Source organism: Lolium perenne, chromosome 7 (assembly GCF_019359855.2).
Source record: "Lolium perenne isolate Kyuss_39 chromosome 7, Kyuss_2.0, whole genome shotgun sequence".
In the NCBI taxonomy this organism is placed as follows: Eukaryota; Viridiplantae; Streptophyta; class Magnoliopsida; order Poales; family Poaceae; genus Lolium; species Lolium perenne.
In genome coordinates this window covers 169,290,663-169,304,768 of record NC_067250.2, presented here as the reverse complement: position 1 = coordinate 169,304,768, position 14,106 = coordinate 169,290,663, and the positions used below count along the sequence as shown (strand labels likewise).

Genomic DNA, 14,106 nt, shown 5'->3' with positions numbered 1-14,106 from the left:
GTTCTCCTGCAGGGACGCCGAAAGAACACTTCGTCGGGTTCGGCTTGAGACAAAACTTGTCAAGGTTGTCAAAAGTTTCTTTTAAGTCCTCGATCAGCTTTGTCCCCTTTTTTGATGTTATGACGACATCCTCAATGTACACTTGTACGTTTTTTCCAATCTGTGTTGCCAAGCACTTCTGCATCATCCGCTGATATGTTGCTCCCGCGTTTTTCAGACCAAAAGGCATTGTTTTGTAGCAAAACACGCCATACGGTGTAATGAACGCTGTCTTGACCTCACCCTCTTCTTTTAGTCTGATCTTGTTATAACTAGAATATGCGTCCAGGAAGGAAAGACGTTCACATCCTGCCATCGAGTCGATGATTTGGTCGATCCTCGGGAGGGGAAAGTGATCCTTTGGACAATGTTTGTTGAGACACGTAAAGTCGACACACATGCGAAGGACTTTCGTGTTTTTCAAGACCAGCACTGGGTTAGCTACCCACGTGGCCTCTGTATGCAGCTCTTTAATAAAACCAACTTCTCTGAGTCGATCAATCTCTGACAGCATAGCTTTGCGGTTTGGTTCCGAAAAATGCCGCAAAGGTTGTTTAATTGGTCTCGCTATTGGATCCAAGCTTAGGTGGTGCTCGGCAAGTTCCCTGGGTACTCCTAGCATGTCAGCTGGACACCATGCAAAGATATGCCAGTGCTCACGGAGGAACTCGACGAGCGCGCTTTCCTATGCGAGGTCCATGTATGTCGCGATGGACATCGTTTTCTTTGGATCTGTTGGGTGAATCTGCACCTCCTTTGAAACTTTGGTAGTGTTAAAGGTTGGCTCCCTGAGAGGCCTTCCTACATCTGGCAACATATCATAATCAGTCGTAAGCCTTGCCGCCATGTATTCTGCTTGCATCCCGAAAGTTTCTGACAGTCGATGAAAATCTTTGTCGCATTTATCGGCTAACGCAAAACTTCCTTTGACTGTAATTGGTCCTTTGGGTCCAGGTAACCTCCACAACAGGTACGTGTAGTGTGGTACCGCCATAAACCTGGCATACGCTGGTCGTCCCAACAAGGCGTGATATTGCGACGGGAAATCCACGACTTCAAACTCCAGCCTTTCTATTCTATAATTTTCTCGGGTCCCAAACTGAACGTCGAGATTGATCTTCCCCGACGGATAACTCGGCTTCTCTGGCGTGATACCATGAAAACGTGTGTCAGTTGGTTTCAGATTTGCTAGGGATATGTTCATCTTCCTTAATGTATCTGCGTACATAAGGTTTAGACTGATGCCTCCATCTATGAATACTCGAGATACGTCGAATCCTGCAATCACTGCTGGTAAGATAAGCGATGACTGCCCTGGTCGAGGAACTTGCTGCGGGTGATCCGCTATTGTGAAGCCAATGTCCTGTCCTGACCAATTTAGGTACTCAATTGTTGGTGGAGGCATCTTCTCTGCCATGAACACTTGTCGCGAGATTACTTTCTGAGCTCTATTGGACGGCCTAGCCTTCTGAATCATCGAGACCGCACCGTTGGAGTTGGGATCGACACATGCAGGTGGGTGTGGTGCTGCTGCTATTCTGAGCTGGTGCCGATTTTCGTCCGTAATTGCGGGAGGAGGTGGCAAGTGAATCTCACTCCTGGGCCCTTGGGGATTTCTATTTGTTGCTTGAGCATTGGCTTGCCCCGCAAACCTCAACATTGCTTTAAAATTTTGATAGTCCTTCTGCAAATGTCCTGACTGTCTCTTCCCATTACTGTCGAGATAAAAATGCATCTGACACAGCCCGTTCATCATATCCTCGGGAGACACGAAAGGTCTCTGGAACCTTGGCCCACTATTTTTCCTGTTATTTCGGGAGTCATCTCTATTGTCGCCTCGCTGCTCGCTACTCCTTTGATATTCATCTCTACTGCCTCCTCCGGTATTTCCTTGGAAACTAGCCGATATTTGGCCAGGAGCATCATAACTCGAGAACTGCCGAGGAAATCGTCGTCTATTTTTAAAATTTCGGCTGCGGTTCTCTTCAGGTGACCTGTGCCGCTTATTGTGAACAGCAACCTCTCCATCTGCCCACCTGTTTGCTATCTCCATCAATGCCGATACTGTCCTTGGGTTGGTTCTTCCCAAGTCTTCGACAAAATCTCCTCGTCGGATTCCTGCTACGAACGCATCTATCGCTCTCTAGTCAGATATGTTCTCTGCCGAGTTTTTAATGATGTTTCACCTTTGGATGTACTTTCTCATTGATTCATCATGCTTTTGTTGACACGATCTCAACTCTTCTAGTGATGCGGGTTTTTTGCAGGTGGATCGGATATTCTTGACGAACACGTCCTCAAAACTGTCCCAGCTGTCGATGGAACCTGGCGGAAGCTTCTTTATCAAAGATCGCGCGGCTCCGCTCAGATGTACTTGAATGCTCTGCATGGCTGTTGCTCTGGTTCCTCCTATCAGCTTCACCGTCTCGAGATAATCAACTAGCCAATCCTCTGGATCTTGCAGGCCGTCGAATTTTTTGAAATTATCGGGTAATTTAAACCCTGAAGGAACTCGAGTTTTCCGGACCCTCCTTGTAAAGCACGGCAGCCCACACATGTCCTCGTCGTCTATTTCTGGGGAATGCCGATGTTCCCTTCTATTTTGTCATGCTCTGTCCACCCTTGCTTGAGTTGCTGTATCTCTTGCTCCATTTGTTCTCTCGGGACCTGGTGCTGCTGCAGCAGGTCATGGACTATTTTGCCTTGCTGATCCTTCGGGAGACGAATTTATAAACGCCGTTCCCATGGCTCCAACTCCTGCCATAGCCATATTGTACAATGCTTCTCTTGGATCTCCGGGAGGTGGCTTGGATGCGAGGATGAATGCTAGCGTCGCCATGTATCCAGCTTCTGGTGTCTTAGGGATAATGTTCCCCCTCGTGTCTATTGACATAAAGGACATGTCGAGGTTTTGAACCAGATTCTCCCTATCTGCCTCAGGTATATTTTACAGCCGAGATCTCGCTCTATTTCAAGCTGCTCTGTGACTATCTCCCGAAGTACCAGATTGTTGACTCAAGTTAGCTCTTCGCCTGCTTGACACAGAAGCTGCTTCCTGCCTCCTATCCAACTCGATTTTCTGCATCTCGAGCTCCCGCCTAGTACGTGCAAGCCTATATTGATACGCTTGTAACTCCTCAGGTGTCGCTGTTACGGTCATTGGCTCTGTACCATCAATAGCTCTTGCGACTCGATCCCATACTGCTTGCGGAAGTCGCACCATCTCTCGTGTTCCCGGTCCAATATATTTTGTTCCTAGACCTCTCGTGAGATCTGCAGGATCGACATATGGATTTCCCGCCTCGTCGAAGTTCTCTGATGTCTCCTCCTGTGGGCGACTCGGATATCCAATTGCATAGATCTGATGATATTTTGGATTCTGAACTTTGTCTGGTTTGGTGACACCATCATAGAGATTGGTGAAGACCTCGCCGACGATAGTGGATCTGTCGATGAAGTTGAAGCTGTCGATGCTGCTCGAGTCACCGCTTATATCGGAGTCCGCAGATGACTCGAAAGACATGTCGCTGAAGATCCTGGCAAGTTTTGCGCTTGCCATAGTGCTGATGGAGCATGGCGATGAAATATCCTCGTTGCCTAACTCGATTAACAATGTTGAACTCGAAAAATCGGAATCGACCGCTGATAATCTTGACGAGATCAGAATTTCGAGACGATACACTCCTTCTTTCTCGACGTGGAAGTGGAACTTTCCGAACGTCATCTCCATGGGCTCCTCCAGATACGCATATGCATCCAAACGGGAGGGCGTGTGAGGAACAAAATCAACTAGACCAGTTTCGATCTGTTTACCTCTATCCATCACGTTGCTTGCAGTTGATGAAGTCAACGATCTTGAACGTGCCATCGAGATCAGATCCTTGACACCTCTAATTCCCACAGACGGTGCCAATTGACAAGGGATTAACTTATCAATGCCTACAGATTGTAGACTAGGGTTTTAGTTGGAAGTAGAGGGCAAGTAGATCTCGAAGGTTTCAGCCGAAAAGTGCTCGACGATGTGAAAACTAGGGTTGAGTGAAACAATGAATCGATGCTCTCTTTGTCCCTCGACTCCCCCTTATATAGGAGGTGGAGTCGAGGGATTCATAATACACAAGTTACAGAGTCCGGGAGGGTTTCCAACCCATCCCGCAAGATTACAAGTATGTATTTCCTAATACAACTCTAGCTTTCCTTAATACTAGTTTGGGCTTCCGAATCTTCATATTCATCGAGTCCTAGGCCTTCAGTAAACCCCATGTACCATCTTTGGCAGGCCCATTGGGGATGCCTATGTCACCTAGACTTAGATGCCAAACTCAGCCTTATTGACATGAACCTTGCTATGCACACGACAATTTCAGTCCGATCCGTTTACGAAACACAAGATCCAACCCTTCATGTGAGGAAGGAGGTGGCAGCACACCTCCAGATGCTCAATCGTACATACACATATCATATAGGAGTTATCATATGTACATCAGTTCTGTATTGACATGTTTTTTTCTTTGGTTCACATGTGGGGTCCGTACCGTCACCTAGGTCGCACATCTACTTCCTTGCTCGTAGTTGATGCATGTTTAGTGGCCTGCAGCAAGAATCACTGCCCCCAGGGATGTACTTTACCCTTTAGCGGCGAAAAAAATAGGAATGGTCCTCTCATGAGTATGATCAACAATAGGTGGCTATATTATAAAATAACATACACACATTGTAATTATAGTGGTGAAATAAAGTCAATCCTAAAACAGCCATGCATGGATTATAATATGAAGGCAACACGAAATACAAAAGCAGGGCAGTGTTCAAATAAACAGATTCAAACTAGTACATACTAAAAACAGTCTACTACTTCTCAACACTTCAAGCATAATAAAAAAGTGTGTCAGTGTTTTTTTACAGGTAACACCGAACGGGCAATGTTTAAAGCAGGCTTAAACCACATAGCCGCTTGTCGGACACTACCCCAACCATCTCTGGGAAGGCTGATAACTCCCACAACCTCACCTTCATCTGGCTGGAGGTTGCAGTACAAAATTTTAGGGTATTGATTATGAAGAAACTTCCGGTATGATGTGTAGACGCAGTTTTTCCTCATGAATGGAACCAGTGTGCCATCATCAGCTTTGGATTCACGCTTCTCCAGGTTGGCAATGATCGGGTAATTGAGTCTGAGGAACAGAGAGTGGTCGCCGAGGCTGTTAACCTGCCTCCAAATAAAGTCCCCTGCACGTGCAATAGATATGGGATCCTGCTCAAAGACGTAGGTGGCAACAGGAGGATACTGCCGTAGCTGAAGCCCATTAGCAGCATAGGGAATGTCAGGAGGTACTTCAGCATTGGCAATCCCAATGTTGTTTACTGTAAGGATGATCATCAATCGCTTGCCATCAGCAGATGGAGCGAGGAACCACGCGTACTGCTGATCATGCACCACTGATGGCGGGATTACAAATGGGAGCATCAGGTTTTCTGCAATATTAGAAATGGAGACGAATAGAGTGTTACTGACAACCATATTCAAACAGCAGCACTATTCATCATTCATGCTCACAGTATAAATACGACTATGTAAGCTAAGGACATTGGTCATTCATGTGGTCAAACCGAGTGTCCAATATATCAGTTATACTGCATCCATCCCACGAAACTAGTCTTAACTTCGCCAAAACTAGACACTAGTTAGTGTATACACAGTTATATACTACCTCTATCCCACCGAAAGTGTCTGAGATTTGTCCGGATGTATCTAGACAGTGATAGCATATAGATACATTCAAATTTTGACAAATATATATCATCTTAAGTTTAATTCCTGTGCTGTAGTTAATTCCCTTTGTCTTAAGTGATCTATTAGAAAGCTTCCCTGTGACCACCCGAAGGGTAAGAAATATTGAACTGTATAAGTGGATTGCCTAGACCTTTCCATCAGTTCGGAATTTTGGTTGCGTTGGCTAGTCCATGAAGCTTGACATGGTGTCAGAGCCAGGGTCTCGAGTTCGAGTCCTGGCTTTCGCAATTTATCCTAAAATTGTTGTTTCCCCCTCGGAGTCCACGTATATGCCTCTTGAGCTATACCTCTGACTCTTTCCACGTGGTGACTTGTCTCCCATCACACGTGAGGGGGGATGTTGAATTGTATAAGTGGATTGCCGCTCTTGCGATCAGTTCGGACTTTTGGTTGTGTTGGTAGTGCATGAAGCTTGACGAGAAAGAAATGCTCTTTGTAGCTAACCCTAAGTCTGGTAACATTTGCAAAATAGGTATCATATGCAGCTATCCATTTAGTAGAAGAATTTGCATTTTAGAGTTGAAGGTTCATAATCTCATCTCTACTATTACTAGAAAAGGGTACACATGGTATGTGTTTTCCTCATTTTCGTGTTCTAAAAAAGATACGCTATGTGGTTGTGCTAAGTTAAACAGATTTAAGTCTGTTCAAGTTTATCGAAAATTATACTACCAACATCTAAAACATCAATATAGGTTCATATATTACAAAAGATATTTAGATTTTCTTTTCTCGAACACATGCCTAGTCGTGCATCATTATATATTAGAGAAAACCGCTGAGAAGGCGGGAGCATACAGGGTTGTAGCAAGGCTACGAAAAACTGAGAAAGCAAAAAGAAAGAACTATACAGGGGACTACAGGCAGCTAACTTTGTTAGGCCTGCAGGTGCTAAATCTTATATATATATATATGAGGTTGTAGATATTAGTCGTAAACTTACTCAAACTTAAATAACATTGAATTAGGAAAAAGATAACCTGAGTTATTTTGAAGGAAGGGACGTCGCAATCACTAATCAAAGATAATTGTGGGAAACTAAAATCTATTCAAGAAAATGGGAGAAATAATGTATCAAAAACAAAATTAATTATACCATTTTACAGATTGTTCACCGATATAAATAAAGAAATATTTGATCTGCATGTAGGTACATCCAATCAAGGCTTTTTCCCTGATCTCTAGAAAATACCGATGGACGCATGTATTACCCGTTCGCAAAACGCCAGTCCAAATACCGGCTAAGATTTTGCAAAAAAAACTTAAAATTTATGTAAAATATATCAAAGGTCATCAAATTTTACACAAATTTTGTTAATCACGGGCCGGTGCTTTCTTACACCGATAGGTACCCAAAAAATCCGGTTATCGGTAAGATTACAGCCAAGAACTATAACTCTGCATCGGATTGATCAGATTTTACACATAATAATTATTAATAGCATCACTATTAATAGGGAAGATTTATATTAAAATATAAGCTACGCATGTAATTGCAAACGATTTTCTTCTATTTTTCTGTTTCTACGTTAATATTTGAGATACTTGTTAATTACATCCATATTCTGCAGTGGCACAGAGTTACTAATTCAGGAATGCATTCACATACGGAGTATACTATGTTTGCTGATGACTGATTAGTACTAATTCATTGCAAGCAATTTTTTATTCATATTCAGATAAAGGATGTGATCGTTAAGTCATATACTTATGAAAGTCCTTATGCATCTCTCTGATGCAGATGGCGGGGGTCTCTCGTCCTCCTTTTGGAGCAAAAATCAATTAGTTATATATGCAACAATCGGTGTAAAAGGTTATCAAAAAGGGTGCCTTCATAGTGCTACGTTATCTTTTGAGATACTGGTTAATTACTTCCATATTCTGCAGTGGCGTAGAGTTACTAATTCAGGAATGCAATCACATACTGAGCATACTATGTTTGTTGGTGACTAATTAGTACTAATTCATTGCAAGCAACGGTTCATTCATATTCAGCAAAAGGGGGTGTGATCATTAAGTCATTTATGAAAGGTAAAATATAAACAAGGTAGTTCATGAATAACTTCATTGATTAAGACAGTGTATCATGCAATGCAACATAAGGACTGAAAAATTACCATTTGCGGTGTCCCAGAAGTACGTGGAGCCGTCAGTTTCGTCCACCGCAAAAACGTGGCCACCGAGTTCAATGGCGTCACAGTACTTTGGATAATCAAATGCAGGTGTAAGGGCCTCCAGCATTCTCCAGTCGCCACCCCCTTCAAAGTAGAAAATCCGTTTGTCGAACAAGGCGATGAGCTTGTAATCTGCGTACCTCCCACCTTTTGTGGGCATTTGGCAGATTACAATCTTCAACAAATTAATTACTGGACCCCAGGAAACATGGTATGCAACAACAGGTTGATATGAATTACTAGTATGACTAATCTTCGAAGCAGGTAGGGATGGAAGGGGGATATGTCGCTCGGTGCAGACATTCACGAGGCACCACTGGCACCCATGGTGATCGGCGGCGGCGATCCAGTCGCCGTTTGCGCCAAGCCATTTTCTGTCGTGCATGAGCGACAGGGCGACAGGAAGGCGAGGATGGTCGAGGGGCACCAGGTCGTACACGGTATCATGCAGACGAGATGCTCTCTCCATGTCCCAGTGTTCATCAAACCAACAAGCAGGCGGAGGCATCAGCATGCAGGGTTCATCCCAATGGTGCATCTTACCTTCATCCTTGCTGATCCGGTCGTAGAGCTCCCTGGAAAATGCGGCCAGTCGGACGGTGTAGGTAACGTCTAGATGCGCAACGATGAGGTCGATGTTGTCGCAGGTGAGAGCCTCCCAGTGGCCTTCCCCGCCGCCCCGGCAAAGCCTAGAATAATTCATCACGTGAAGATGGATTTAGGTGGATGGCGGATGCAATTGCGCTTGGGGTTTTCGGAGGATAGGGCGAGCGCTATGGAAGGAACGATGCGGCGCGCGGCCGGCCGGGGTAAGGAGAGAAAGGTATAGTACTAGTGACGCGGCATGGTGGGGATCGAGATCCTGCGCGTGCGCGTGATTCTGGGAGGGTGAAGAAGAAGATGATAGACATGCAAGGGGCAAAAACTAGGTAGTGCTCTAGGCTGCTGCTGCTGCGACTAGGCGCCGATTTGACTGTTCGTAGACTAGCACGCCACCCATCTATAAATTTGCGACGACGTTTGGTGCAGTGATGTCTCGTCACATCAGGTTGACCAGAGAGGTTTTTTTTACACTTTCCATTTTGATATATTTTTTGCCAATAATCATAGTTCTCTATGCCAGAGACACGTACCTTAACACGTGGGCAACATGCAACCGCACGAGCACCAAAATAAAATGAGAGATGTTTTAGAGCATAACTTCATTTTCAATGCCTTTCCTAGCTTGGTTTGGAAACCGGACAGAGCTTTAGTGACTTGATGCTTTCAAGATATATTGTGACTATGTGCCACCATCTACCATCCATTTGAGATCCAATGTTCCAAATTATCTCTTATTTCAAAGCTAAAAAAGAAAAACTATTCAGAAAATTTTGAAAAAAATCCAGTAATATGTAGATGTCTTGTTTTAAAATCTATGAATATTTCATCCCATTCGGACGACTAGCTTGTGATTAAATAGCTTCTTACGTATTCGAGCACTAATTTAAACTAAATATATATTTGCTCACAAACCTATGATTCAAATCGAATGAAACTTCACCAAAATATAAATCGAAATATGCATGATTTACTGGAAGTTTTTCAAATTTTCATGGTTCATGGGGTCCTCCAAAGTGCAAGTTTTTTTTTCTTGGTTGGTCCTTCAAAACCGAGTTTGGATTGTGGCAAGACTTGCAGAAAGAGGATGTCAAAATTTTGGCCTTTGTGAACTTTGCAATCAACATCAAGTGTCAGACTCTCGAGAAAAAAATAAGAGTTGACGCCCACCTTTCTTTCAACCGTTGGTTCTCAATCCGAGGGTGGTCCAACTAGCTAACAAAATTGGCTTGGTATTCATGGTCTTGAACCAACGATTTGGCATGGCTTTCAATCGGTATGAGAGGTGATGTATGGAGGTGATTCATATGAGAGGGCAATAAAGAAATGTTTTGTCCTCCTCGCAAAGCTAGTCTATTTGGAAAGAAATGAATAATTATTTTTTCGCAACATTGCATGATACTAATTCATGATACTATGCATTGTAGGTGTTGTATCATAAACTAGTATCATATGTATGATACTAGTCTATGATACTTCCCATTGTGACTAGTCTAAGTGCTTTTGCACCATGAACACTACCTATGCACAGACCTCAAAAAATACTTCTCCATCATTCTACTATTCAGACTTTCTTTTTCTAATAGAACTACCACTATTTTTAATATAATCTTGTGACGAGAGTATATATTTATAAATAGTCATTTATGTTTCGCATAAGCTCAAAGAGGGGTACTTAATTATGAGAGATATCTTTTAACTAATACGTTGTAGGAGTACTTTAATTATGTGAGCTATCGTGTGAAATGCTTAATAGAACGAGTACAAAAGGTGTTTGATAACATTACAGGCCACACGCCCTGTGTAGCCTGCATTGTAGGAGCATTACATCAATTTAACAACTACGGAGGAGTAGCCTAGGTAGAGATAACATGCAAAGAAAATAGTTCAACATATAGTACAACACAACTACGGAAAGGGAGTAGCCTAGGTAGAGATAAACATGCAAATGAAATAGTTCAACAGATACAAATCTTTCATTACAACATGAGTATTACATAAAGTACATCAGCCCTTCTTTCTGGAACTGTGACGCGAAGGCAGGTTCAATTGCCGGGCGTTGGCGAAGCTTGGGATGAACCACAACGAAACCTGCCGCCATGTCCATCTAATGTTGGTTTAGAAACCAACAGTACAGTCTTCAGAATTCAAACTGAAGCGGCAAATTTCTGGACAAGGAGGATATGCAAGGCCTAGTGCATGGTGCGATGTGTAAATAGAGTTGCTTCTCGCTATATTTAGACGGTCATGTTCTGCCCCGTCTTCTACTGGAATGATAACCGGATAGTTCACTCCAAGAAAGAGAGAATATGATCCAAGGGAAATAATCCTCCTCCATAGCCTTGGTGGCATCAACTGACTGGTGTCCATGCTGTACACCTATGTAACATCCTAGTTTTTAGAATTATGTTTTGCATCATGCATATTTTTGAAAATCGTTTTGGAGAAAGAAAAAAATTAAATTGAATCTTCCAAATAGCTATTAAGCAATAGCACACCAAAATTAGTATGAGTATTTTCTTTGGACTAGGAATTAGTCTCCCAGTGTACTAAAACAGTATTAGAGATTTTATAAATTTTTACAAATTTATTTCACGTAATTTGAAGGTCTATATCAAATACTACCAAAGAAACAAGAATAAAAAAAGAAAAAATAGATTTAAGAAGAAAAACAAAAAGAGAACCGACCGGCCGGCCGGCCAAGCCGGAACCAGACGCCCTCGCGCGCGAGGCCGCACAAGCGTGGCCAAGCCATCAGCGAGCGTGGCCATCAGCCCCACGCTGTCTCTCCTCCAATCGTTTTTTTCCTCCGTGACGAATGGGTCCCACCAAGCATCTTCTAGTTTCAGCCAAAGTCCATCTCCCGTACGTGTTTGAAACAGACACGAAAATATCCCGATTTCTTCTCAGATTTGGCCGAATTTCTTGCCCCTCGGTCACGAAAACCCCCCTATAAATACCCCACGACCTCCTCCTCCAAAACCCTCAAAACAATATAGCAAAATCTCCCCAGGCTACCGGATTGCGATCTCAGTTCCGCCGCCATTGGAGCTTAGTGCGAGCTCGGTTCTGTCGATTTCGACTACCTCTGTCCCTAATTTTTGTCCCAAGCTCTTGATATTGTAGTACACCGTCGCCCTGACCCTTTTTTCCCATCTGTAGAGCACCGGAGTCGCCGTAATTTCTCGCCGGAGTTCCACCAAAGGCCAACGTCTCTATCCATACCTCGCCGACGTTCCGGGAAGCGGAAGACGACGACCAAGATGCTCATGTGATCTCCAGGAGGAGAGGAACACCGTCGTCTACTTCGCCACCTCGGAAGACCGCCGGAACCTCCGCCACCGTCGACAGCTGGCTGTCACCACCACCGTCGCCGGTCAACTCTGTTTTTTCCGGTGAGCTTCCCACATCGAATCTGAGCCGTCCATCATGCATTAGATCTAACGGTCCAGATAGCTGATCCGCGTGAACAGGTACGGGCGAATTACGTCGCGCCACATGGCGGACTCTTAGTAATTAAAAATCGGATTTTCGTTTTTCGAATCTGCTAAACATACTAAACTTGTAAAATTCATAGAAAAATAACTACACGTCCGTTTTTCATAAATAAAATATCCACGGATTCAGAAAAAACATGTGAAATTTTATTATGCAATAAAATTAGAAATTTACTGTAGATTTAATTTCGTGAATTTTAAACACTCCAATAGAGTATTTTTGACATAACTATAGTTTTATAAATCCGATTTAGTTGATTCTTTTTGCATTAGCTTCTAAATTTCGTTTGCTATGTAGGGAACACAATCTTGAATTTTTTTAAGTTAATTTCAAAACCAATCTACATAATTCGAATTTAACTCTTAGCACTCTATTAATTGCAATCTAATAACAACCCTTGCATTTAAATATTTTCCCCTGCATCATATTCGTGTTAAGCAAACAGTAAGGTGTTATCCTACTATCGTGAAATTTTCAAATCATCCTCATGCATATGTTTGTATTGTTTGTCTTGTTATTTATTGTGGTGCGTAGATTGCGAGGAGTGTCACTTCTGCAACTGTGAGGCGTGCGTGAACGACTCAACCCAAAAAGGCAAGTGGTGTTCATAAAATTCCTATTATTTTCCTATGCATTGCAGATTGTTTTATGTAGTTGCATGTGTAGGAAAACTGTTTTACGCCTTGCTTTTATTCCTATGTTGTGTTCCCTTGTGTCACTCCTTTGTCACCATCGTTGTAGAATTGCATAGCTAGCTCAGTAAACGGGGTGGGAACTCATCTTTAAATTTATTGAGTTGTAGCTATATTTTGCTATAATTGAAAACAACTTTAATTAATGAATTACCTAGGCGGATTAGCATTGATTGGGTCATCGAGTGTTCATCATGATGGGGATTGCCGCCTAGGGTATAAGAGAAATAGATTGGTGACTTGTTTGAATGCTTACGTGTGTTACCGTATGTCTGTTGATATGGGCTATGACTGAGCTTAGTAGGTTGTGGTAGTTCAAATCCATCGTGGCCAGAGATGTAGAATAGTGTAGGTTGGTACGGCACGTGGGTGATTTGTTCTACTACCTCTCCAAAAGCTTCGGCTTGGACTTCTTCCAACCTTTACACAAAATGCGTGTACTGGTAAACGTGGGCTGTCTGGGTCATACGGGTAAAGAGCACAAACCTCTCTAGAGTGTAAAATCTGAGTACTTAGCCGTGTCCCCGGTTACGGACAATTTGAGCAATTAGACTTGGATCTATGATAATTTCTCACTCATCCCAATTTCATAATTACTAAAATTTGTGGTTGAACAATTGGGTAGGAGCACGTGATGTCTATCAGCGTGTCCATGTTCTGGTTTTGAAAATAAAATTGTTTATAAAATGATAGGATAAAACTATTGCTTTATGCAAATTTGCCTTGAACTCTACCTTGCCAAATAAGCATGTAGCTGCTAGGATTCCTTACAACTCTTTGATCAAGCACCCTTGCCAATACAATTCCAAAATGTATTGACCACTCGTGGCTGTAACCTTTTATGTTGCAGGTTATTATTCAGAGTGATCGATTAGGTCGCGAGTCTCCACTCAACTCTGTTCGCCAGTGGCACATTGAAGGATGGAGCCTCTTTTACCGTTATTTGCTTCCGTTGTTTTTATACTCTATTTGAGCTAGCTTTATGCTATGCAAAGTTGTAATAAATGAATATTCTGGATCATTCGTTGATTAATGACGCACTTGTTACTTTGATACCTATGGAAACTGTGTGTGCTGGTGAACCGATCCAGGGATTAGCACTATACACAGAGACACTCAACCTTATCAGGTCGTGTCGCTTCAACCTCGCAGCCAAGTAAACCCTTACCATACCCGCGAATAGTGCGACCATGACGACCCTGAGAGGTAGCAGCAGCAGGTGTCGTGGTATCGTCACGGCATATGCCATAGGATGGCTAAAGAGAGTGGTTCCTAATGTGGACTACGGCAGTATCCGGATGCGGGTATG

At 43.0% G+C, this 14,106-nt stretch overlaps 1 long non-coding RNA gene across 1 annotated transcript; it reads left to right on the top strand.

Moving 5' to 3' along the window:
• The first annotated feature begins 11,442 nt into the window (after nucleotides 1-11,442).
• On the top strand, nucleotides 11,443-13,852 carry LOC139833450 (uncharacterized). Its single transcript, XR_011749246.1, has 3 exons — nucleotides 11,443-12,002; nucleotides 12,640-12,699; nucleotides 13,648-13,852. It is a non-coding gene; the product is annotated as an uncharacterized lncRNA (long non-coding RNA).
• The last annotated feature ends 254 nt before the right edge of the window (nucleotides 13,853-14,106 follow it).